The sequence below is a fragment of the Prionailurus bengalensis genome, chromosome B1 (assembly GCF_016509475.1).
Source record: "Prionailurus bengalensis isolate Pbe53 chromosome B1, Fcat_Pben_1.1_paternal_pri, whole genome shotgun sequence".
Classification (NCBI taxonomy): Eukaryota; Metazoa; Chordata; class Mammalia; order Carnivora; family Felidae; genus Prionailurus; species Prionailurus bengalensis.
In genome coordinates this window covers 66,750,423-66,776,084 of record NC_057344.1, presented here as the reverse complement: position 1 = coordinate 66,776,084, position 25,662 = coordinate 66,750,423, and the positions used below count along the sequence as shown (strand labels likewise).

Below are 25,662 nucleotides of genomic sequence, written 5' to 3'. Positions count from 1 at the left end.
GCTGAAGTTGGACGCTTAACCGACTGCGCCACCCAGGCGCCCCCCCCCTTTTTTTTTTCAACGTTTATTTATTGTTGGGACAGAGAGAGACAGAGCATGAACGGGGGAGGGGCAGAGAGAGAGGGAGACACAGAATCGGAAACAGTACTATGCCTAATTTATAAATTAAACTTTATCATAGGTATGTATGTATACGAAAAAACATAGTGTATATAGGGTTTGATACTATACAAAGTTTCAAGCAGCCACTGGGGGTCTTGGAACACAACCCCTGAGGCTGTCCATTTTTAATTAATAAATAGGTAAAATGACTTGTTTTTATTTGTAGCTAAAACAAATAGCTCTTAATTATATTCTTTACACTTATAATTGTCCATTAATTTTTATATCCTTTAGTTATATATTTACCCAGAAAAGAGATGATGAAAGCAGTATGGTCTCAGAGATAAAATTTATAGCTATATTGATAGAGTACAATTTTTTAAAGCCCAGAAACAATCAATAGAGTAGAGCAAAATAACCATACCATTTCAAAACTGTGGGGGCAAATGTATGACCATTTTGGAAAGAAGAAAGAAAAAACAAAATCTCACAGCGTTTGTCAAAATCAAATCTAAGAAGCACCTCTGGAACAGCAAAGACCAGAAAATCTTTTCTTCCACAAAGGCAATGAATACTCTGCAGCAATCATCAAAATCAACTTTTTCAGAAAGTTTATATATTTGGAAATAGATAAAAAGGGCTTGCACCAAACTATAGAGCATTTACTCCAAAAAAGTAGTTGAATCTCAGTAAGAACAAAGAAATTTGTGGCATCCCTCTCTCCACAGCTTCATGGATGCCTTGAACCACCAACTTTGTAATTCTGCTATCTGTGAAAACCATCATCCTAGCAGGCACCGGAGGGGGAAGAGCAGGCTAGGAGCTCTTCCAAGGTCCCATCCCCAGAGAATTGTCACCATTTGACCTATCTAGCAGCGCTTTGGGAACTTCCATTTTTCTGACTTTGAGCAAGGCTTTGAGTCCTATCCCAAAGGTCTGTATTGAAAAGAAACAACAGCAATTGTTTAACATTACAGCTTCTTGTGAAGGAGATATTAATGGGGATAACAACAGGTGTACCAAAACAAAATAATAGAAAGTAAAAGAAACAAACAAAAACTTAAAGGGAAAGTGGGAATGGGATGTCAAGAGAAGGATATGAACAAATCTACATATTTCTGGGAATTTAGAAGTCCATAAAAATGTGTAGGACTGTGTGCATGCCCAAAAGAGATGTATTTTCTTTACGTTTTAGAATTAGGGAAAGAATCCCTAATCTCTCATCTCTGATTGATATTGAGGTCCCGTAAGGACAGAAAGTGAAGGCTAAGGCAGACTTGTAACTGCCTGTGGGAGCATTCAGTTTATAGCAAAAAGCAGAAATATAGCCCCTTGGCCTAGTCTGGAAGACTTATTGATTCAATACATTTAATTAAATATCTGTTCAATCATTAGCTCACCACTACACTGAGCAAAGGTTTCAGTGATTAAATATAGCAAACTCAAGGAGATTGGATACATTATACTTCATCAAAATTAACAACATGTGCTTCCCAAAGGATACTATCAAGAAAGTGAAAAGATCTCCAACAGAATGGAAGAAAATATTTGCAAATAATTTACCTCATAGGAGTTTGTATCCTCAATATATATATTTATTATTATATAAAAACTGTTACAATTGAACAATAAAAGGGCAAATATTCCAATTAAAACAATGAGTAAATAATTTGAAGACATACCTATCAAAAAAGAATTACAAATGGGCAATATTCACATACTAGTATAATCAGCATCATTAGTCATCACATACAAATAAAATATTTTTTATTTACAAATACAAATAAAAACCACTATGAAATACCACTTCACACCTGCTAGAATGGCAAAAAAAATATCAATCAATCAATCAATCAATCAGACAGTCAATAACAACCATTGAAGATGTGAGAAAATTGGAACCTTCCAACATTGTTGGTGGAAATATTAAATGGAATACCTACTTGGGATAACAGTTTTGGCAGTTCCTCAAAAACTTAAACAAAGAGTCTAACATGTCTAACAATTTCATTTGTAGGCATATACCCAAAAGAATAAAAATAAATAAATAAAAATTTGTGCACAACTGTACATGAATATTCATAGTAGCATTACCTGTATTAACCAAAAAGTGCAAACAATTCAAATACCTATCAATTCATGAATGGATAAACACAAAATGATATGTCTATATGTAATAGAATATTATTTGGCTATAAAAAGGAATAAAGTACTGATACATATTATAAAATAAATGAATCTTGAAAACATTACACTAAGTCAAAAAAAAATGAAACACAAAAAGCTACAAATTGTATAAGTGTATTCATATGAAACGTCCAGAATGCCAAATCCATAGAGATAGAAAATGGCTACCAGGAGCTGAGCAGAGGGGTGATAGGAAATGAGTGCTAATAGGTTGGATTCCTTTTTGGAATGATGAAGATATTCTAATCTTTGATAGTGATTATGGCAACACAATATTTATTTACTTATTTATTTATTTTTGAGAGAGAGCACATGCAAGAGCGAATGGGAGAGTGGCAAAGGGAGAGGGAGAGAGATAATCTTTAACCGGCTCCACACGCTCCACACATAGCAGGGAGCCCAACATGGTGCTCTATCTTTTTTTAATTTTTTTTTAATGTTTATTTATTGTTGAGACAGAGAGAGACAGAGCATGAGCAGGGAAGAAGCAGAGAGAGAGGGACACACAGAATGTGAAGCAGGCTCCAGGCTCGGAGCTGTCAGCACAGAGCCCAACGCAGGGCTGGAACACACGGACTGTGAGATCATGACCTGAGCCAAGGTCGGACACTTAACCGACTGAGCCACCCAGGCCCCCCTGGTGCTCTATCTTACCGCCATGAGATCAAGACCTGAGCCAAAATCAAGAGTCAGAGGCTTAACCCACTGTGCCCTACAGGTGCCCTATGGCAGTACAGTTTTGAGAATATACTAAGAGCCACTGAACTCCATATTTTTCAAAGGGGTTAAATTTATGGTATGACTATATTTCAAAGCTGTTACTAAAAATAAGTTATATATGGAATACTTAAATATAAAATATATATGTTAAAATAAAACTATATATAATTTTAGCTAATATAATCTTTATTTACTTTAGGAGCTCCTGGGTCACTCAGTCAGTTAAGTTTCAGACTTTGGCTCAGGTCATGATCTCACCATCCGTGGGTTTGAGCCCTGCATCAGGCTTTGTGCCAACAGCTCGGAACCTGGAACCTGCTTTGGATTCCGTGTCTCCCTGTCTCTCTGCCCTTTCCCTACTTATGCTCTGTCTCTCTCTCTCTCTCTCTCTCTCTCAAAAATAAAATAAAAACATAAAAAGAAAGAATCTTTAATTAGTATAAAAATTTAGAGATCAAAAAAAGTGGGGTGCCTGGCTGGCTCAGTTGGTTAAGTGTCCAGCTTTGGCTCAGGTCATGATCTGTGGTTCCAGCCCCAGGTCAGGCTTTTGTGTTGATAGCCCAGAGCCTGGAGCCTGCTTCGGATTCTGTGTTTCCCTCTCTCTCTGCCCCTCTGATGCTCATGCTCTGTCTCTCTCAAAAATAAATAAACGTTAAAAATGTAATAAAAAATAAATGTTTAGAAATCAAAGAATGACCAATATCCTTATGTAAAAAATAAACACTTCTGAATTACAAAACATGGTAAGCATTAAAAGAAAGAAAATGAACCTCAAGTTATCTATGCAAAATATACATAAAAAATACATTTTAATCCTCATTTATGTAACAGTTATTATATGTCAGATACTGCTCTAAGTAATTGATAAATATTGATATATTTGGTCCATATAACAAGCCTATGAATCTGCTAAAGAGAATCTGTTAAATTCCTGCCACGTTATAGCAGGGGATATTAAAATGTTAAGTAATCCCCTTAGTTTCTTTTGGCCCCTAATTAGTAGAACTAGCATTTGAAGCCAGGTAGGCTTACTCCAAGGCTGTGCTTTAAAACCCTCCACTATGCTGCCTTCCTTGTCAATCATAGATTGAACTAGAAATAAGGACAGGACAAGAGAACAAAGAAAAAATTCAAGATAAAATGCCCCAAAAAAGGAAGTCAATTATACCGTTAAGTTTGAAAGGGCCAGATATATAGTGACAGCACATATGGAAAAGGAAGAAGGAAAGCTGATAGATCTGAGGCTTAAGTCAAAAGATAAGAGTATTTAAATAAGCCAACAACTGTGTCTCTTCCTTTTCTCAGCAGCAGAAAAGGAGGATGACAAGAAGGGTGCTGTTGTACTCATTCTTCTCAGGATGCAATTGACCAATTTTCAACATCTTTTACTACAAATATTATTAAAGTGTTTTTTTATACGTGTGGTGATGATTAGGATTTACCCTTTAAGGATTGCTTACTGTTTCTTTCAACTTTTAACTTTGGAGTTTGCTACTTTTCATGTTAATTCCCCAATTTTTTAATGCATTGTTTATCTTGTAATTTTGTGTGGAATACTGTAGTTTGGATTTTTTTTTTCATTCGTTACAGCAGCTTTATGATAAGAAAGACTTTTTTTTTTCATTCTGATATAAAATAAATATTTCCCAACATTTCTTTCTCATTTCCTAATGTTTGTAAAATTACATTTACTCCTGTAACATTTTATTTTTATTTTATTTTTATTTTTGTGAAGTAAGCAATCACCTTTACATTTTACCTAAACCGTAATTAACTGTGTCAGCAGCATTTGGTTGGGAAACTCCATGGCCCATTAGTGATTTTTTTTTAATCCTTGTATTGTTAAAATATCATAGTACCCAGTGATTTACGAATATTCATACAGCAGTGCTTCAAAAACATACCTTGTATGTTTCTGACTTTACCTATATTCAAACCATGTGCATTTCTTTTAAAAATAGATTCCCTGTAACTGATTCTCATACAGATTGATTGCAATCAAGAAAATTACTATGAAGCTTTTGAATCTGGGCCCGAAAATAATGAAAATATACTCTTAGTCAAGAGAGAAAGAGACAGAGAGGAGACAGAAAGAGGGAGTGAGAGAAGGAAGAAGAATAAGAATGTGAACAAGGAGGAGAGGGTAGAGGAAGGGAAAAGGGAAAAATAAAGAGAAACAGTGGCAGGAAAGAAGGAAAAAAATATAGTGTATGCTCTGGCAATCATATTATTTAGCTGAATAATAATATTTCTTTAATAACTGCCAAATAAAATTAAACCCTTCTACATCATATAAGATTAATCATACCACATATCTATAGCTGCCAAGCGGAACTTTCATAAAGCTACAGGGGAAGGCTCATGACCTTCACAATAAGAGAGGATTTGGAACTTGATCCTCAACAAGAAAGTCGCTGTGTGATACACATGTGTGATAAAACTCCTTGCATTACTGCAGGCTGCCTTTAAAAACACTGCTCACTCTTAGTGCAGGGCACTTTGGCTAGAGAATGGAAATGCCAAACATAAAGACAGAAGCTGTGATTCTGGTTAACACTAAGGCAGATAGTTGACATGCGGCAGGATAAAATGTGGGAAAGCCAAACTTCTGTAGAAATCAATTAATAATGGTTAGAGTTACAAAATATTTTGTGAAAGATTATGATCCAAAAGTAACAATTGATAACCTAATATATAAGAGTAATATACCCAGTGTGCATAAGGTGACAGGGAGGCAGGGGGGCATGGTCCTGGAAGAAAGATTCATCCCAAGCAGAACAAATCACGGAGACCAAATCAGAAGAGAAATGAATCCCTTCACTGAACAAGAATAGTTGGAAATAATTGTAAAAGCCCAAAGAATATTTGATATTTGTAATTATTTTTATATTTCTATATCCCAGACTGTCAATAGGTATTTTAAAGTATATTTTCAAACAATCTTTTTTAAATCTCCATAAAATCTGAAATAAACAACTTTTCCATGTATTGTTCCATATAGCTACCTAGAAAATATGACTCTTCCTTGTCTACTATAATTAAGACTCCTTCACCTAATGATGTGAAAACTATCTGAGAATATAACTTTGACAATGTTTATATAAAGTATCTTATTGCTATCTCTGTTACTCTGCAACATGAAATTGCTTTAACTTAGAGTATTTTCTAAAATAGCATATGTAAAATAACATATATATCTTTATGTTTTTTTCTCTTTCTTCTAAATGGAAGCAAAATCTTCCAGCTTCAATTTCTTTCAATATACAACTTTATAATCACCTTTTCAGACAGCTTTTCTATATAAACAAGACTTTAATATTCCTTCATCACTTTGAGAAAGGCATGGATCTTTTCACTACACTAAAATTAAACCCAATAAATATTTATTGAGCACTTAAATATGTCGGGCACTGTGCTAAATAATTTATATAAATTATAAAATTTCATCCTTTAAAAAATAAATCTTTTTTAAATGCCCTATTATTGACTCCATTTTATACACAAGAAAACTGAAGTATGCTGATGCTAAGTTTGAGGTCACCAGTTCTTATGGTCTGAATGTTTGTGTCCCCTTCCCAATTTATCTGTTGAAATCCTAATTCCCCAATATGATGGTGTGAAGAGATGGGGCCTTAAGGGTAATTAAATCATGAAAGTGAAACCCTCATGAATAGGATTAGTGCTCTTTTAAAAGAGACCCAACATAGACCCCTCACCCTTTCCACCACTTCAAGACACAGGGAGAAGCCACTTGCTATGAATCAGGAAGAGGGATCTCAGCAGAATATTAATATGGTGTGGGGGATAAGCTTAGGAATCCCCGGGCTTACACCAATGGGTTAACAAGGCATAAAGAAATACAAAGTCATAAAATGCTCACACCTGAGTTTGGGTAAATCAGTTTGGCACTCAAGAATAGGGGGGTGCAAAGACACCCCAAGAATAGGGAGGTGCAAAGGTGCCAGGAATCGGGAGGTGCAAAGGCACTCCAAAACAGAGAGGGGGCATAACCCTCAAAAGAGAGATGGAGAGGCAAAGGCCTAAAATAGAAATGGTGCAAAGGTGCCAAATACACAGGTATATGAAATGAACAAGATTAGATATTCAGAGTGGAAGCACCCCCAATTTAGTACTGTAGCAGAAAAGCTGTTTTCACAGGAGTATAGGGCCAGGTTAGGTAAATTGGTGAATTAGACCATAGACGGCTATGCTGCAGGCAAAGCAGTCAGCTGAGATGGTTAACAAAAGAAAAGGTGCCTTGTCAACCCTGAGGTTATTCCCACTATCTGTCTCATCCCCTAGGCTAAGATAAACAGAGGTGCTGCCTCATGTGCACTGTAAACAACCCTCCTCCAGACTGCCTGGTGCCTGGATTTTGCTTTGTATTAACCCAAATCCCTAACAACGAATATCCTCAAGACCCCCTTTCCCTCACATCCACAAGTTAATGTTCACAGATTCACTGTCCCTTTGTGCACGCCCATTGCCATGCTTGTAAGCCTTCTGATCCTAATAAAAATGGGGCAAGGACCCTTATTCGGGGCTATTGTCTTTTTCCTGGACATTAGCCATCTTCTCGCTTTAATCCTGCATCTGCTCTTTTGCTGGCCAAAAGAGAACTTTAGACTTAAAGTCTATGACAACATGGTAGTGCTTTAAACTTTGATTTCTCAGCTTCAGAACTGTGAGAAATAACTTCTTATGGTTTTGCTACTAAGTCTTTAGTGTTTTGTTATGTCATCCCAGTGGACTAAGACACCACCAAAGCCAGGTTCTAAGATGAGCATCCCAACCATCGGACTGCAGAATCGAACTACTCTTGTTATTATGCAATGAAAGTATTTTTTTAAATCTTATTTTATTCATTTGCCAGGGGGGGAAGGGGAAGAGACAACGCACACTGTCAGCACAGAGCATGAACTGTGAGATCATGAGTTGAGCTGAAATCAAGAGTCAGATGCTTAATCGACTGAGACACCCAGGCTCTCCTTGTTATTATGTAATTGTTAACACATCTTCCTCTTTCTAGATTTCCACTATTTTAGCCAAACCTCAAAATTACCTTTGAGTTTTTAAAATATATATGTTTTAATATATATATAAATAGATACACTATATATAAATATATATAGACACATCAATCATACTCTTTACCTCCATCCTGATTCAGCTTTTCTAATCTTTTAATCTTTCATTTTCTCAGCATTTTTCTAATCTTAAATAGATGAAATCAAATGTACAATTTTGATGCTTGACCATAGTTGAGAATTATGGCCTGAGAATAGGCACTCTTTGAATTCAGGGACAAAATCTTCCATTTATCCTGAACCCCCATTACACCTTTATGATCTTACTGCCAATAGAAACTCCATAAATATTTCTTCAGTGATTAAATCTTTATAAGCTTCTACACAATTAAAAAGTTGCCTCAAGGCTCTGATGTCTGGAAAGTCAATAGAAAAAAAACTACAACTTTTTAAAAAATCATTAATTTTGTTGAGTTGATTGCTTACATTCTTTCCAAAGCAGTAAAAAAGAGAACTGTGGTTAAAAGTAAAATCTGTAACACATTGCAAAAATTTTGAAAAAATATTGGGGCTACTATTAATGATAATCAATTATGTAAGAGTAAAAATTAGAACATTTAACAACCTATAAATGGTAAACACTGACCACTCTGAATATATAGGGTAGCACATGTCAGTTGTGATTATACCAGAACATAACAAATGAATTTCAGGCCTATATTTAACAACAAGCATTTGTTCCAATCTGAAAGAAAATTTCATCCATTAAAAAATGGCATATTTTAAATTTAAAACTTTCTTTCCTATTTCGTATTACGTTTTTCTTCATAGTTCTAGATTACATGGTAGCAGTGTTACTTTACTTTAAACGAGGCTTTCTATGTAATATACATTGCTTCAATATACACTCACATTAATGTAATTTCCTTTGTAATTTTGATTATGCTAGTGTGTTTTTACTTTGTAAACTTGTGCAAACTATTTCTTAGCTTTTTATGTATATAAAATATGTTTTCATAAAATAGCAATAAAAGTAATTTAAGCAAACATCTACATTTTAAAATTGACTAAGTACTATTATCTCATGATTTATGTGATTTTCTAAAAACTCTGGTAGTTTCTCATTAACCTATTTAGATATTTATTCCATCATCAATAAATAGCACAGTGAAATATAAAATTCAATAATGTAAATATAGTTTGTTAAATACATTATTTGTAAAACTTTTTTTACAATTTTGTAAATTGAATTTTGTAAAAAAATTCAATAATGTAATTTAATTTGTTAAATACATCATTTGCAAAACTTTTATTTTCCTCTAGGGGCACCTGCCTGGCTCAGTCAATTAAGTCTCTGACTTTGGCTCAGGTCATGATCTCATGATTAGTGGGTTCAAGCCTGCATCGGGCTCCCCACTGACAGTGTGGGGCCTGCTTGGGGTTCTCTCTCTCCCTTTCTCTCTGCCCCTCCCCCAATCGTGTTTTTTCTCTCTCTCAAACATAAATAAATAAACTTAAAATAAAAAAACAACTTTTTCCTCTAAAGTAAGCCATTTCATGTGTTAAAGAGATACACTAGAAAATAAGTAAACTAATATGGACTGAAGTTATTATTTCAAGTTAACAAGCAAACAAAAGTCAAGCAACTACATTCTTTGGTGAGAAAAATCAAAACCAAAATCATGAAAGCTATGTAAAAAATATTATTTGATATATATGTGAATAATTAGATTAATTATATTTTATTTCACTGAAGAAAATAACCCTGCACTAATTTGAAAAGATATATACATCCTTATGTTTATTGCAGCATATTAACAACCACCAAGATAGAGAAGCAATCTAATATTAGTTAATAGACAAATGGATAAAGAAGATGTGGTTGGGACACGTGGGTGGCTCAGTCGGTGAAGCATCTGACTTCAGCTCAGGTCATGTTCTCATGGTTTGTGAGTTTGGCCCACATCAGCCCAGAGCCCACTTCTAAAAACTCTGTCCCCTTTTCTCTCTGCTGCTCCCCTTCTCACACACATTTTCTCTCTCTCTCTGTCTCTCTCTTTCTCTATCTCTCTCTCTCAAAAATAATTAAACGTTAAAAATATTAATTTAAATATATATATATATATATATATATATATATATAATGGAATATTACTCAAACATAGAAAAGAATGAAATCTTGCCATTTGTAACAACATGGATGGACCTAGAGGGTATTATGTGAAGTGAAATGAATCAGAACGAGATAGATAAATGCCGTATGATTTTACTTATACATGTAATATAAATAATAAATGGACAAATAAAGCAAAATAGAAACATACTCAGATGTTGAGAACAAACTGATGCTTGCCAGAGGGGAGGGAGATGGGAGACAGATGAGATAGGTGAAGGGGATTAAGTGGCACAAAGTTCAGTCATAACATAAATAATACAGGAAGACATAATGCACAACATAAGGAATATTGTCAGTAATATTGTGACTGCTTTGTGTGGTGATAGCTGGTAACTAGACCTGTCATAATAACACTTTCATAATGTATATAAATATCAAATCACTGTGTTGTACAGCTGAAACTAATATAATATTGCATGTCAATTATTCTTCAATGAAAAAGGAAAGAGACTTACAAAATGTTTCCATTGATCTAATAGTGAGTAATAAATTAAAAATGTCTATAATTTTTATAGAACTACTATTCAAAGGGTTTTATGTATATATGGATTCAGATTTGCCCCAAAGATAATAAGGATTAATTAAGTTTCAGAGTCCCTCATCTGTACATTTACAAGGATATGACAGGAACCCTGAAATGTGTGTATATCGCTATATGTTTCTGTAAAAATTTATAAATATATTGAAGTTTCTGATTTCCTGTCTTATTGTAATAAACATCCAATTTTGTATCTAATTGTTATTTATAATTTGTATTCTATTTCTTAAATAGAGCACCTTTCAACTACAGGTGTTCTATTTTTTTAATGGAATTTACAGGGTTTTTTAAAGTTTATTTATTTATTTTGAGAGACAGAGAGAGACAGAGTGCAAGTGGAGGAGGAGCAGAGAGAAAGGGAGGCAGAGAATCCAGGCAGGCTCCACACTGTCAGCACAGAGCCCAATGCAGGGCTCATGAACTGTGAGATCATGACCTGAGCCGAAAGCAAAAGTCAGATGCTTAACCAACTGAACCACTCAGACGCCTCAAAATGTGGGTGTTTTAAAACTTCAAGGTCACATAATGTTGAACCACCCCGATTATATGAATTCTTTATATTTTGGCAATGTTGTACTTTACACATGAATAAACAGAAGTAAAAAAGATGAAGTAACTTATCTATGAAGACTTTTTAGTTAATTTTACAATATTCAAAACTAGGCCATCTGACTGTGAAGTCCAAGTTCTGGAAGTCCATGCTTTATGGATATAAGCATCAATATAGATGAATCTCCAAACACAATGGCAAATACATATGTAAAATACAATATCACTCAATTTATATAAAATTCAAAAGGCAAAAATTAACTGTATCTTTTAGGTATATATGCATTATACATTATATACATTTATGGTAAAAATAAAAAACAACAAAGACCTAGTTAACATATAAGTCATGGTAAGAGTTATATCTACAGAAAAAGAAGGAGAATATAATGGGGAGGAGCCTATAAGCAGCTTCAAGTTTGTTGTTAATGCTATATTTTTTAAATGATTATTGGATCCATAATCATCACTGCATTTTTTTTTTAAGTTTACTTACTTTAAGAGAGAAGAAAGTATGATCTGGGGAAGAGGAAGAGAGAGAGAGAGAGAATCCCAAGCAGGTCCCTCACTGCCAGCGCACAGCCAGATGCAGGGCTCAAACTCACAAACCATTTTATCATCATCTGAGTCGAAATCCAGAGTCGGAGGCTTAACCAACTGAGCCACCCAGGAGCCGCCTATAATTATCAGTGTATTACTTCACTTTAAGTTGTATACACCCTTAGGTATGTGTAATACTGAAATATAAAACAACTAATTAAATAAACAATTCTACTAGGCCTTAAATCATGTATCTTTAAGTATATAGCTTTCCCTAAGTATATGTAGAAAGTTCTGTCTCTTTCTTATTTACTCTAGATAGACTGGAATTTTACTTCTTAAAATTTTAATGAAAAAGATAAACATAGAGATGCTAAACTATATTCTAGCATATTCTGAAAGAGAACTAATCTTTATTTTGGTTTCATCAAAAATATTAATAACATAGTACCCAAAGATACTTGGAATCTTAATGTTATATAATTAGTGAATTAATAACGTATATTATAGACTTCTGGCTCCATCTTAGAATAGAAAATGGAAAATGGAATAGAACATGGAAATCCAAACAATCAGAAGCTGGGCAATCTATAAAATCATATTGTGTTCTCAAACCCATCAGAGTGCTGACTTCAAAGGCAGCTCATAAGGGTAAAATTGGATTAAGCTGGAGTGAGCTTCCAGAAAGAGACAAGGCACAGGCAATCACACACCTATAAGGGAGCACGGAAGAAAACAAGGCTACCATGTAGACAGGTATTAAAAAAAACAAAAAAAAATGAAGTGATTTTTAATGAATTGTTAAAAGCTAAACACACACAGTTAGGAGTATAGATCCCCGGGAGCACAAATGCTTGCAGCCATTTCTCCATGGACCTCACTATTTGCTCATGAAAAACACTGGGGGCAGTAGAGATCAGGGGAAGCATCCGTCAAGTGTAGTTCTGATGTTGTGTAACATAATGGAGTCCTGCTGCTGAGAAAAAAGAAACAACAGTTCTTGCCTGAGTCTTCTCCCCAGTGGAATAAAGTTTTAAACTGCCAAAGAAAGGCAGTGAATCCTGTCACTTTCTGTTGGTGAAAACTTACTGAGTTTGGGAAAGGGAGAAAGGCAAGAAATCTTCCTACTTCCAGCAAATTAAAGATCCCTTAACACTGGGGGCAGGCAGGATATCTGAGAAAACTCTGCTCAAAAGACTCAGAGACACATGAACAGCCTAAGGCTAAGGTTGAATGAGGAAAACATAGAATGCTTCCTTGCTCCTCACCACCCAGGATATCAAGAACCAGAAAATAAGCAACAGCGGAATACCACTAATGGGGAGGACAAGAGCATGGAGAGACAACTTCGCTGAGGCACAAGAGTATAAAATTGAAGGTGGACCAAGCAGAATCAAGAATTTTCTCAGATAAGCAATCTAGCTCCCACCTTAACCAAAAGGTACCACTAGAGGAACTTGAAACTGTCTAACTTGGTCTCTACTACCCCACACAGAATATGCGGATTTCAACAAAAAAATTATGAGACACACAAAATTGAAAGGAAAAATAATTTGTTGTTGAGAGGTGAAACAATCAAAAGAACTAATCTCAAGTATAAATCTACTGTTAGGAAAATCAGATAGGGGATAACATAACAATGATTAATATGTCACAGGCTCTAGTAGAGAAACTTGAAGACATTCATGAATGGATGGGTAATTTCAGGAGAGAAATAGAAGCAATAAGAAAGTGTCAAAATACATGCTGGAAATAAATTTAAACACACACACAGTAGCAGAGATGAAGAGCGCCTTTGACAGGCTCATCAGTATGCCTGACACATCCAAAGAAAGACTCAGTGAACTTGAATATAGGTCAATAGACATTACTCAGATGGAAACACACACAGGAAATTAGTGAAATAAAAATTTAGAAGAAAGAGAGAGAAATGAGCATCCAAGAGATATAGGCCAATATCAGTCTAAAATGTGTGTAATTGAAATCCTAAAAGAAAAGAGAGAGAGAGAGAGAGAGAGAGAATGGAAAAATGCTTGCAAATGAATAGTCAAAATATTTTCAAACATAACTAATTAAAAAAACAACCAGGAAATAAATTCACACTGCTGAAGACCAAAGATAAAGAGAAATGCTAAAGGTTGTCAGAAAAACAAATGCACATAATCAACTTTAAGGACCTGGAGAGCCTTCCAGGTTCTTGACACCAGGTATTACCAGAGTAAAAGTATCAACATATCTGAAAAAAAAATGTGTATAATGTAGAGGAGTGGATGATCTCCAACAGAGGATAAGAAAAATCAGGGAAATGAGGTAACAATATCAATATCAATTCTCCAACATAAAATAAGAGAAGTTCTCTTTCCCTGACCAAGGGAAGTTGGACCATTCAATCATAGATAACCTTATTGCAAATATCAATCACTCCATCAATTAATTGTTTGAGCATATATAAATAAAAAATGCATACAATTTTAACAGAAAATGATCAGATTCTGATGCTATTATATATTCAAATGATAAAACTAATCATCTCTTGGTATTTGTACCTAAATAATATTCATTTCCAATCACTTTCTTTTCAATAGTATTTGCTTCTTACTTTCAATATAGTTTTGATAATTATCTTCCCAGTATCTTCTTGGGTTGATTTTCATATTTAGTTAAATTGAGTTTAATATTCATTGATAGATATCTTAAATTTCACAGATTAAATCAGCAAATAATAATATGCAAAAATCCACTCAGCACTATTACCATGAATCATCAGTCTTGAATCAGAAGTGCTCCGAGAACCAGAAGAAAGCAAACACATAATTCAAAAACCAATCAAGAGGCAGAAACCACACAGTAATTTGAGCATGGAATTTTCTATTAGAAATTACTAACTGTAACAATGAATTACAGTAATGGGTGATCGTCTACTAAAAGTACTCTAAACAATGTAGGAATAACAGATACAGGGGCAACCATTACCCAGAGAGGTGAGATAGTAAGCCTAAAGAAGAGACTCCTTTCCTGCATTGCTGACACCCAGCCCTTTTGTAGAAGGTAGGCATGTCCATGGCTCATTAGAGAGTAGAAAATTCACTGAGCTGCAAAGCTTCCCAAGAGGTACAAGAGAAATTTTTCATAGGAAATACCCTGCTGAAAACCCCCAACTGAGAAGTCACTTATGGTGTTGTTGGAGAAATCTACCTATGGGGACTGCCATGAGCTGTTATAAATCATGTACTTTTAGAGTCAAGGGACTAAACCAGGAGTTGCACAAAGCTTTGGGACTAAAAAGTTGCACATAGTGCAGAAGTCTGCCAAGGAAAACACACCAGAACTTGAAAGAGAAACCTTCCACTGATGTGTTCTTCTAGTACTCTCTACCAAAAAAAACAAAAAAACAAAAAAACAAAACTGCCATCTGCTACAGGAGAAATATTTTCAAATATATTACAGAACTATCATGTAAGGGTGATTAGAGAGAAGACACAATGCATCGAAAAAAAACCATCAATTTTCAGAATCTTTCAAGAAAAATGCCAAATTAGGAACACAAAAGGTCAGCGGTCTGGTCTACTACAAGCCACATGTTTTTCACTACACACGCTTTCTATCCTCATCATTCACCAATAAAGAGAACGATAGGGGAGAGGGGATAACATATAGAGAATAAATTCAAAAGTATCCCAGGGCTGGACACATTGTTATTTTCAGATTGTGAAAATTCATCAAAGTGTAAATTTGTGGTTTATGCATTTGTCTGTAACATTTTTAAATAAAGATTTAAAATAAAATGTCCTTGTTTAATTTCTGATTATTAGTGACTGCCTGTGCGTAAGAATCCATGTCTATAGCCCTATTAACACATATTTCTCTCTGTTGTAATTGCCTATTTAATTGCAATGCTCTGAATTGAAAATAATTTTATTTCCACATCCTAAATAAAGGTTTGTTAAAAAGGAACTAAAGAATGAGTTTACTTTGGAAGTAAAGACTTGTCAGTCATTCAAAACATGTTTTTCTATGACTTCTTGTATGTTTCCCATTTTTCCTCTACATGAAGATAATTGTCATTATATATGCTATCAGGAAGCTACTGCCAACAGTATTAATTATTTTAAGGTAAAAACCAAATGACCCTCATTTAACTCCTTAAGTTCTTGCCCTTCAATGAAATTTACTAGTTGGACACCCAACTCATCCTCAATACTGAAAGTTGAAATGTCTTTGCCCTTCAATGGAAAATCATCCCAAATCTTAAAAGGTAGGTCCTTTTGACAGTGTTGTTAACATAAGAATCACCTTTCGTGGTAGACAGATTTCACTGATGGTCTCAATTACGTGCTTTTCTAAACAATGTAATTTGCTCTATATCTTTCTAGTCTTCTCTTTGACTATGACTTTTGCTGTTTTAGTTACTCTGGCTAAAGTGATTTAGTAAATGTGATGCAAACAGAGATTTGAAAAAAAGAAAAGTGCATTTCTGCTTGCTCTATTACATGACTTGTCCTTCTCTCTTCTGGATTCTTGCCATTAACATAAGCACATGCAGATTAGCCTCCTACAAATTGAGAGACCCTATGGAGTATAGCTAAATCATCCCAACTGAGGCTATTCAAGACTGAGCAGTTCCTGGCTTACACACAAGTTTATTACATTGGACTGAGAAAATTAAGCAAGATCAGTCTAGTTTAATCCAGATCATCAAGGTCTCCATGCTAACCCAGAACCTTGCAAGAAATAATAAATGGTTGCAATTTTAAGTCATTTAATTTTGGAATAAAGTATCATGTAGCAATGTTAATTAGTGTAACTTTTTACCTCTGGCTGGAGTTTTCTCTTACTTGATTTTTTTTTCATTATTAAAATTTTGTTTGGTTTTGTTTTCTTAAGAAATAATGTTCAGAGCACTTCACTGGAGTTATTGAATAGGCAAACTGAATAAGAATCAAAAAGCCACATGTAAGAACATTAAGTGATCACTTGGGTTTCTCAATAACTAGAGAGCATTTTTCTTCATATCAGCAATGAGAGATTATAAATCTAAATTGTATTACAACCAAAATAGAGAATATCATATACCATGAACTTTAAAATTACTTGGGGGGCGCCTGGGGGGCGCAGTCGGTTAAGCGTCCGACTTCAGCCAGGTCACGATCTCGCGGTCTGTGAGTTCGACCCCCGCGTCAGGCTCTGGGCTGATGGCTCAGAGCCTGGAGCCTGTTTCTGATTCTGTGTCTCCCTCTCTCTCTGCCCCTCCCCCATTCATGCTCTGTCTCTCTCTGTCCCAAAAATAAATAAACGTTGAAAAAAAAATTAAAAATAAAATAAAATAAAATAAAATTACTTGGGATGAGTTAAAAGCTTATATTTAAAATCTATAAATGCTGAGCCTACTAAATAATATAATTGATGAAAAATGAAATTAACAGTTAAAAATTAAATATACAGTAGTAATGTTCTGATTTCATTAAGAAAGTTGCAACATTTAAATAAAAAATGTTTTTAAAATCATTTGGAAGTCTTTTACAATCAAAAGGTGATAATTCAATAAATGTAGACTTACTGTTGTTTCATTATGTGTGAACTGACCCACAGGTTGTTATTAAGTAACATAACAAGTTTGATGACCATCAGTGAGGTAATAATGATGAATAGCCGAACAAAACCGAACAGTCTCATGTTCCATATCATTCTGCAAGTTAGGGGAAAGAACCTTATGATTTCATGATTACTCATGAAATGCTGTTTATATGAGAAATTTATTACTGAATTTTTCTTCTCTGTGCAGTTAGATGATAACCCTGTTACTGGCTCAGTTGTCTTTCGTAAGTTAGGAGACAATGGGGAGTATTGTTCTTCTAATTGCATGCACGACAGGTAAAATATAGGTCATATTCAAAAACAATGACTCTTTTTTTTACATTAATGCTCTGTTACCACGATAAGAATAAATAAGACTTTAAAAATTGAAGAACATTAAATAACTTCTCTAAGACTATTTATTTCTTTCAGGAAATGTTTGTTGGATACCTTCTTTTTGACTGGCCACTTTGAATCTCAGGCAAAGGCTGCGTACTTGTCTTTTCATATGTCCTATGGGAAGGGATAATTTCCTTTTAACTAATCACAAAGAAAAAAGATATAATCGGTACTGAGGACCTGAATAAAGATGATTCTTCATTCTACTCCTAATCTTAAAAAAAATTTTAAACTCTCCAATGGGTGCTTACTTAGAACAAAGATGTTTACAGAATTTATAAGATGATGATTATTTAGCATTTCAAAATGTTTATTTTTCTCTTTCTACTTATTCTTTCTGCTTTCTTCAGCTTTATTGGATGATATTATACATCCACATGTGTAAACTTAACCCACCAAAACTATGCTTATTAGAGAAGCCTGGTTGATGCTTTTGTTAACAACACTTTAATTCTAATTATTTATTTAAGTCATTGACTTTCTGAAAAATCAAAACTTGAATTTGAAATCCAGCTTTGTCACAGACTGCTTTCAAAAAAACTGGAGAAAGCTGTTTCCACTCTCCAAGCTTCAATTTCCAAATATACAGAACGGGGTTGAAAACATTTCCTCACTTTATGTCACAAGTAGATCTGAGGAGAAAATGAAAATAAAATGACGTTTCGGAAAGCACTTTGTAAATTACAGTAAAATAGGACATATGACCCTTTTGATTGTAAGGAATTAAAAGTTTGTATATTAGCACATCTAATTTTGCATGCATTGAAGGTTTCCAAATGGGAGGTAAACATGTTAAAGTAATAATCAATATTATAATTACTTTTAGCAGTTCATTCCAACATCACCAATCAGTACAGTTTTCATACAGTTGGTAAAATTAAGATGTTCTGAAGTTCTTTTATAAATGCAGCTGTATATTCTTCTGTTTGGAAGGACTGTTTCTCTCACGGTTCCTTTTCTTTGGTTTACAAAGGCTCAGCTTCGTTGTTCGGATGATAATTTCACATTTAGAGCAAAATGGTAAAGAAAAGCATAACTGAAAATAAAGCGATACTTCCTCATTTGAGATTTTCTACACATTTCTAAACTCATCAAAAAGGATGAAGTAAACAGTCATAACTAAGAATCTTAAATAATTAGTATATATTCTTTAAAAACATTTTTTTACCTCATGTTAACATCTGTAAGAGAAAAACCACATGTGATATACTAATAGAAAATGTCATATGAGAGTTTTAAATTTTATATCAAAAAAGAATATATGATCGCCTATTCAGTCTTGTCTCTTGCCATCAGGCTCACAGAGGCCTCTTTTGATTTCTTTCCAGCAGTCCAGAATCCTTTCCACCCTGTAGTGCTCACACCTATTGCTTAGTGCACACCTTCCAGAACATCTCCTATATATCCTTAAGATATTACACTAAATCTCCTGTTGGATAACATAAATGAAGTCCCCTCTGTATAATCTATCATATTACTCTATACTTTTTATTCTTAACTTTTGGTACAATTGCTATTAGCTTTTAAATTTTATGTGACTATTTTTAATGATCTATCTCCATAGTCTTATCCACGAAGACAGGTAGCATGTAGTTCACTACATGTCTTCAGCATGTAGCACCATGCCTGGCATATGGGAAGAGTGCAATAGACATTTGAGTGTGTTAATAAAATAAATCAATAATAATTTCTCTTTTTCAAATTTCCCAAGCATTTAGTTGGAAAATTATTTATTATAAACAACATTTTAAAGTATATATCATGCTGAAAATAAGTTTATTTTACCTTTGATTAGACTTTTTATTAAGTGGTAGGTCATTAAGTGTTGCTATTTAGATTTATTTGATAAAATTATGCTGCAGCATTCCGGTGTTAAACCCAATAAATATACTTAAACCTTAAATTATTTATTTCATTGGATTCCAGAGCATTTTATTTATTTATTATTTATTTATTTATTTATTTATTTATTTATTTAAGAGAAAGTGAGAGAGTGTGAGCAGGGGAGGGGCCAGAGGGAGAGAGAGAATCATAAGCAGTCTCCATGTCCAGCACAGAGCCCCACGTAATGCTTCATCTTACAACCGTGAGATCATGACCTGAGCTGAAATAAAGAGTTGGCCGCTTAATTGACTGAGCCACCCAGGCACCCCTCCACAGCAAATATTTTGTTTAAAGATGGTTATCAAAATTAAATTCAATCCTGATACGTCATGTGGCTAGTTTGCTGGATTGAATTAGGTCAAGCTATCAAGAACAGTGACTGGTGTAATATTTTTTCCTACTTACAAGTTACTAAGTAGGTCTGCTCGAGTTCTGTGAATGCTGGCGGAAGACATGAGATTCCTGGGTCAGTGACAAAAGTCTTCCTTATTTGTAGTGCAGCAAGCAGCATGAGCTTCACACTTTTATCAGTTCCCCTTGCCCCGTCAGCCTTATGGGAATGATGCAAAGCAGCCCGGGTGAATGCTGCACATAGTAAGCAAGCCCAAACTCTGTTTTGGAGGGAGACACTATTTCCATTTTCAAGGACTGTACTCTACACAAATACCCTGACAAACATAGTCCTGAACAAAAACTGTCAGTGCCTCTGTTCAAAAGACATGCAAAAATGCTTAACACTCAATGGAAAATTGTTTTTTAATGTACTCCTCATTTAATGGAAATCTTGCAGTTTATACTTTGAAATAATCATTTTATTCATTTTATCAGAGCAGTACATGTGTCAGAAAACTTTTATTTCCATGCGTATATTTAAGCACACTAAATATGACACCAATTAAAGCATATACTGGCTTGTTGAAACTCTTCTCGCTAATAAAAAATAGATAATACGCAGCCATAAAAATGTTGAATGTCGGCTTTCCTTCTTTTGGATTATATTTCTAGAGCCAATCATGTTGCACATTTGTAAAATGCTCCGTTGCATGTCTAAGGGTTACACATGCTCTAATCACAGAACTACGGTTTTGTTATAGAATCCTTAAGCTGGCAGAAGTGATAAAGATGAGATAGAGGTGTACATCACGTAATAACATCAAATATAATATCTCTTTTACTTTCCCAACGCATGCTGCTGGCCTCAGAAGAAAACTGATTCTATCCTTGCTTCAGCCCAATTTTGCTTTAAATTTGAAAAATTTGAGGTGATCGCATGGCTGAAGTCAGTAAATGCAATCCAGGTTTGCAAAATCTAGAAAGGACTGCTTTAAACAAGAGAGTGGGGGAGGATCCTTTCAGTGGGGATAGCACATCACCCCTGCCATGGAAACCTAAATTCAAAATCAAATGATGAGGGGTTGAAATTGAAAATGAAGACTCTGCCACAAATTTCATTCTTGAAATGACAAGGCAGCTTCTTTGTAGTGATATGAAATTACTAACTTAAATCAACTTCTTCCATAATTTATTTCATTTATATTTTGGTTGTGGATGAAGTTTCTCTGTAGAGATTTTATGTTCTATAGTTTTTGCATGGCAATTTCAGGTGCAGATATAATGAAAAATTGACTATTTTCTATAGCCTCTTTTCTCATTCATAAGACAAAATAACCAACATAATTAAATTTTAAATTATGAAAGAAATATATAAAATTACTTGTAAGATAACTCAATTCAGTATATTTATTCCATCAAGGAATAAATGGACACAGAAGATCTGAATAATTTGCCCAAGGTCAAGAGTAGGTGAGGTCAAGAGATGAAAAAAATATAACTTCCTAGATCAGTCAATTATTTAAGTCATCGTCTTAAGGCTTTCTTTGCAATTTAGTCATTAATACTCTATGAAGACACCTGAGATATCTTTTTCTTCTTTTCTTTTCTTTTCTTTTTTTTTTTTAGACCTTTGCCTGAAATAGAATATATGAAAGCCATTATAACAAATCTTCTAAGTGAAGACCATGTGTTTGGACTAGAAGGAAAATATAGATAAAAGTCTTCCAGTGTGACATCAATGGGTTAATGGGTCCCAAGTGAGAGCTGGGGGCCACTCACAGTGTTAATTTGAGAATAATGCTTTGGACTAGAGAAGCCATTTTGGCCAGGTGTGGCAGGCTTTTAGCCAAAGATGAAGAATCAGCAGAAACACCTTTAGATCAAATTATGAGAGCAGAGCTATAGCAGAAACAGAGACAATGGAGGAGGGGTGTCCAGAACTCTTGGGGATACCATGCCCATTCCAAGATGCTTCTGAAGCCAAGATAGGAGAAGTGGCATTCAAACACTAGAAGGTAAATATATTTTCCTAGATATCTCTAGAGCTATTAAGGTGGGATGCCTGGTGAAAATGGGACAAAGGTACATAAACCTGGTGCTGGCAAAATAGTTTTGAGTATAAATGGAAGGGACTATGTGCTAAACAGTGTGGGGCGCCTCATGTGGATCACCTTTTCCATACTGACAAGATTCCTGGGTGGTGGGCAAGATGAGCCTCATTTTACAGAAGAAAAAAACTAAGGCTAAGAGTGGTGAATTCCCATTGCTAGGAAGTAGGAGGGCCCAAAGTTTGAGCCAACCTTGGTTGGTGGGCTTGTTTCTTTTTCATAAGGTGCTTAGCTACAGCCAGTTACCTGCTTTTGGAAGCCTAGTGGATACAATAAAAGGAGCAAGAAACAGAAGTAACATTGTGAGAGAATTTGCCACAGACCTGAGCTGATACACAAGGAGGGGGTGGCTTCCTGATACAACTGGAAAAAGAGGCACAAAATAGGCACAATGTGGGTGGACAGTCCAGTTACTCAGCTGTGGTTGGGACAATGGGTGAGAAGAGAAACATTTGAGGGCATCTCAGGTTCTCAGCCTGAATGTGGATGTTTGGATTTCCTAGTCATCAAGGAAGAAGGAAGAGAAGTGATTTTCCATTTCTTCTCAGCACCAGTGAAGCATTTACTGGTTGAGTAGGTGGGGGAGAGGCTGGAGAGGGGTGTGAAGAGAAGGCATTTTTTTTTCTTCAGTGGCCAGCGGAAGGCAGCCACAGCGCAGCACCACTCCTTGGCACTGGGGTAGCCAGATCTCCTACCTCCCAGGGAGCAACATAGGATGTGGAGGGCTGGCTGAGGCACCGACCAGGTCCTGCATGCAGCCACCACTCCCACATGAGTCTGAGGACATTCTGACATGTCTCAGTAGTTATCATACAGTATGGTGTGCCTTTCCATTAAGGTGTGGACTTCACGAGGGCAGGATTATATCTTTTTTAAAAGCTATGGTCTTAGGTCAGATTTACCTATGAATATACTCTGAGGATCAGTTGGGAATGTTCTCAGGAGCAATACCTGTTAGAACATGAGGGAAAGGATGAATGGTGATGGGATTAGAACAGAGGCCATGGGGAGCTTGGAGTGTGGCTGGATACAGGCTCATGACATGACATGTCCAGGAGCAGGACGTATCTATTTCTATTTCTTTAAATGTATTTTTAAAATATTTTAAAAGATCTTTATAAAAGATTAAAAGTAAATATGTAGTAAGTATGTAACTTACTACATACACTTTTATGATAACTGTAGCCTTTATCACTAATTAGCTAAGAATTAGCAATACGTTATATGTTTTTGTTTATAAATGAATTTTTTATCCATTGTAAATATTCATGAAACACTCACTAGGGAGTATACGGTATTCAAGGTCCTCTGTATACCAAAGTGTACCAACTAACCAAGAAATTGCCATCAGAAGCTTAATTACAGTGAGGACAATACAACAGTAAACACAGACAAGAGCTAATTTCTTAGCGCAAAATTATGGAAAAAAAAATTTAGGGTAGAAACGTTATTTTGGATGGAATGGTCATATAAGGCCTCTCTGCCAGGGCATATCTTACTAATGAAACTATAAGCTTGAAAAGGAACCAGCCATGGGAAGGGCCAGAAAGAAAAGGGAGATGCTCAAGCTCAAAGCCCCAAAGGCCAGAGCCATTGGCGTTCAATCTGTGAATATCACAGCACTTACTTCAGGCTGGATGAGTTCATCTGGAGAAAAGAGAAGGGGGTTAAATCTGGCCGTGCCAAAATCTATAGATTGTTAGTGAAGGACGAGTTGGCAAACAAGAAGACTCAAGATCCTCTAGAAGCACAAAAATAAAACCAGCAATGTGCCAAGAGAGAAAGCCAAGAGAGAAAAGAGATTCCTCACATTGTGTGCCTTCTAATAATTAACAACTTTTTTTAGCGTTTATTTATTTATTTTTGAGAGAGAGAAAGAGCGAGCGAGCAAGCACAAGAGTGAGAGGGGCAGAGAGAGAGGGAGACACAGAATCCAAAGCAGTCTCCAGACTCTGAACTGTCAGCACAGAGCTACGTGGGGCTCGAACCCACGAACCGTGAGATCGTGGACCTGAGCCAAAGTTGGACACTTAACCAATTGAGCCACCCAGGCGACCCTAATAATTAACAACTTCTAATGCGGAACTTCAATTAATTGTCAAACATGAAAATAAAATAAATAAAAATAAAAAAAAACAAAGCATAACTTCAATATTACTTTAGAATAAAGGAAAAACAATAAAATAATAGATACATAAAAGTAATTTGAATAATAACTTGAAATATTGTATTCATATTATTAAAAGAAGATGTTTTATGCCTACTACTTTCAGAATAATAAATAGTACATAATTCAGTAACACAGTAATCAAAGAACAAGGATTTATTTCACGGTATTCATTAGTGTGTTTTTTCACTAAAGGGAAATAAAATCAGTGGCATTTTATAAGGCTAGAATAGTCAGCTTTCTCTATTTTGCCCTTTATCAGAACCAGTGTATGATAAGGATGAATGAATTTGGTGCTTGAAATCCACACTATTGTGTTCTACCATTGTGATATTCATTAGCGCCCGCTGCCACATTAACATAAACTTGTGATATGATTTTCTAGATTCTTTTAACAACTATAAAAGGTCACACAGTTCACTTGGACTATGGAAGTAGGGAAGACACAATATCTTTATCAGGGCATTGCTTCAATGAAGGCATATAAGGCTATAAAAGCTTCAGAGGGAATTTCTGCTTGTGAACTGAAAAACTGGTTAACAGTGCTGTAGGGGTCTGTTTCTGTAGGGAAAGGTATTGAAGTAGAATCTATTCTAAAAGCAAGAATTATGTGATGAAGACAAATCCCATACCTCTTTTTGTCTCAGAATTTACCATCTACAAAATGGGGATGTTAGTGATAATCTTATAATATTAATGATGTTACAAGGTTCAATGATTCTATTTGTAAAATATACCAACAAATGTGTCTGCAACACTACAATTGTAACATAAATATCTATTATTGATGTTCTGTTATTATAATCTTAAGTAGTTTAACAATTCTACCTTATGACTGAATACTGAAATTCAGAAAAGCTTGGAGCTAAAAAAGGTACTAACAAATCCTTTTTTTTTCCTTTTTTCCCTTTTTTTTAGTATTTTTAAATTTTATTTTAGACAGAGAGAGCACACACAACTGGGGAGAAAAGGCAGAGGGAGAGAGGAGAGAGAGAGAATCTTAAGCAGGTTCCATTCACAGCGTGGAGCCCAACACAGAGTTTGATCTCACAACCCTGGCGTTCATGACCTGAGCCAAAACCAAGAGTTAGACACTCAACTGGCTGAGCCACCCATGCACCCTGGTACTAACAAATCTTTAACCAAGACTGAAGGAAACTGTATCTATTGAACTCAAAATATAATCATAGAATTTCTTATAAACTAAAACTAATTATGTGACAATTCACAGTAGTGCATCTAGTGTAATGCTCTCAAAACTTAACATGGTGGCCTAATCATATAAGTGCTCATAGGATGCTGATGCTGATGAAGAAGAAGGCCCCGAGACAGAAAGACTATAGAGTAGAGCAGGAAAA

General features: G+C 35.1%; 1 protein-coding gene across 3 annotated transcripts in view; it reads right to left on the bottom strand.

Annotated features, from left to right (window-relative positions):
- The window catches only part of FSTL5 (follistatin like 5), a 796,843-nt gene that overhangs the window by 201,106 nt on the left and 570,075 nt on the right, over window positions 1-25,662 (bottom strand). The window lies entirely within an intron of this gene.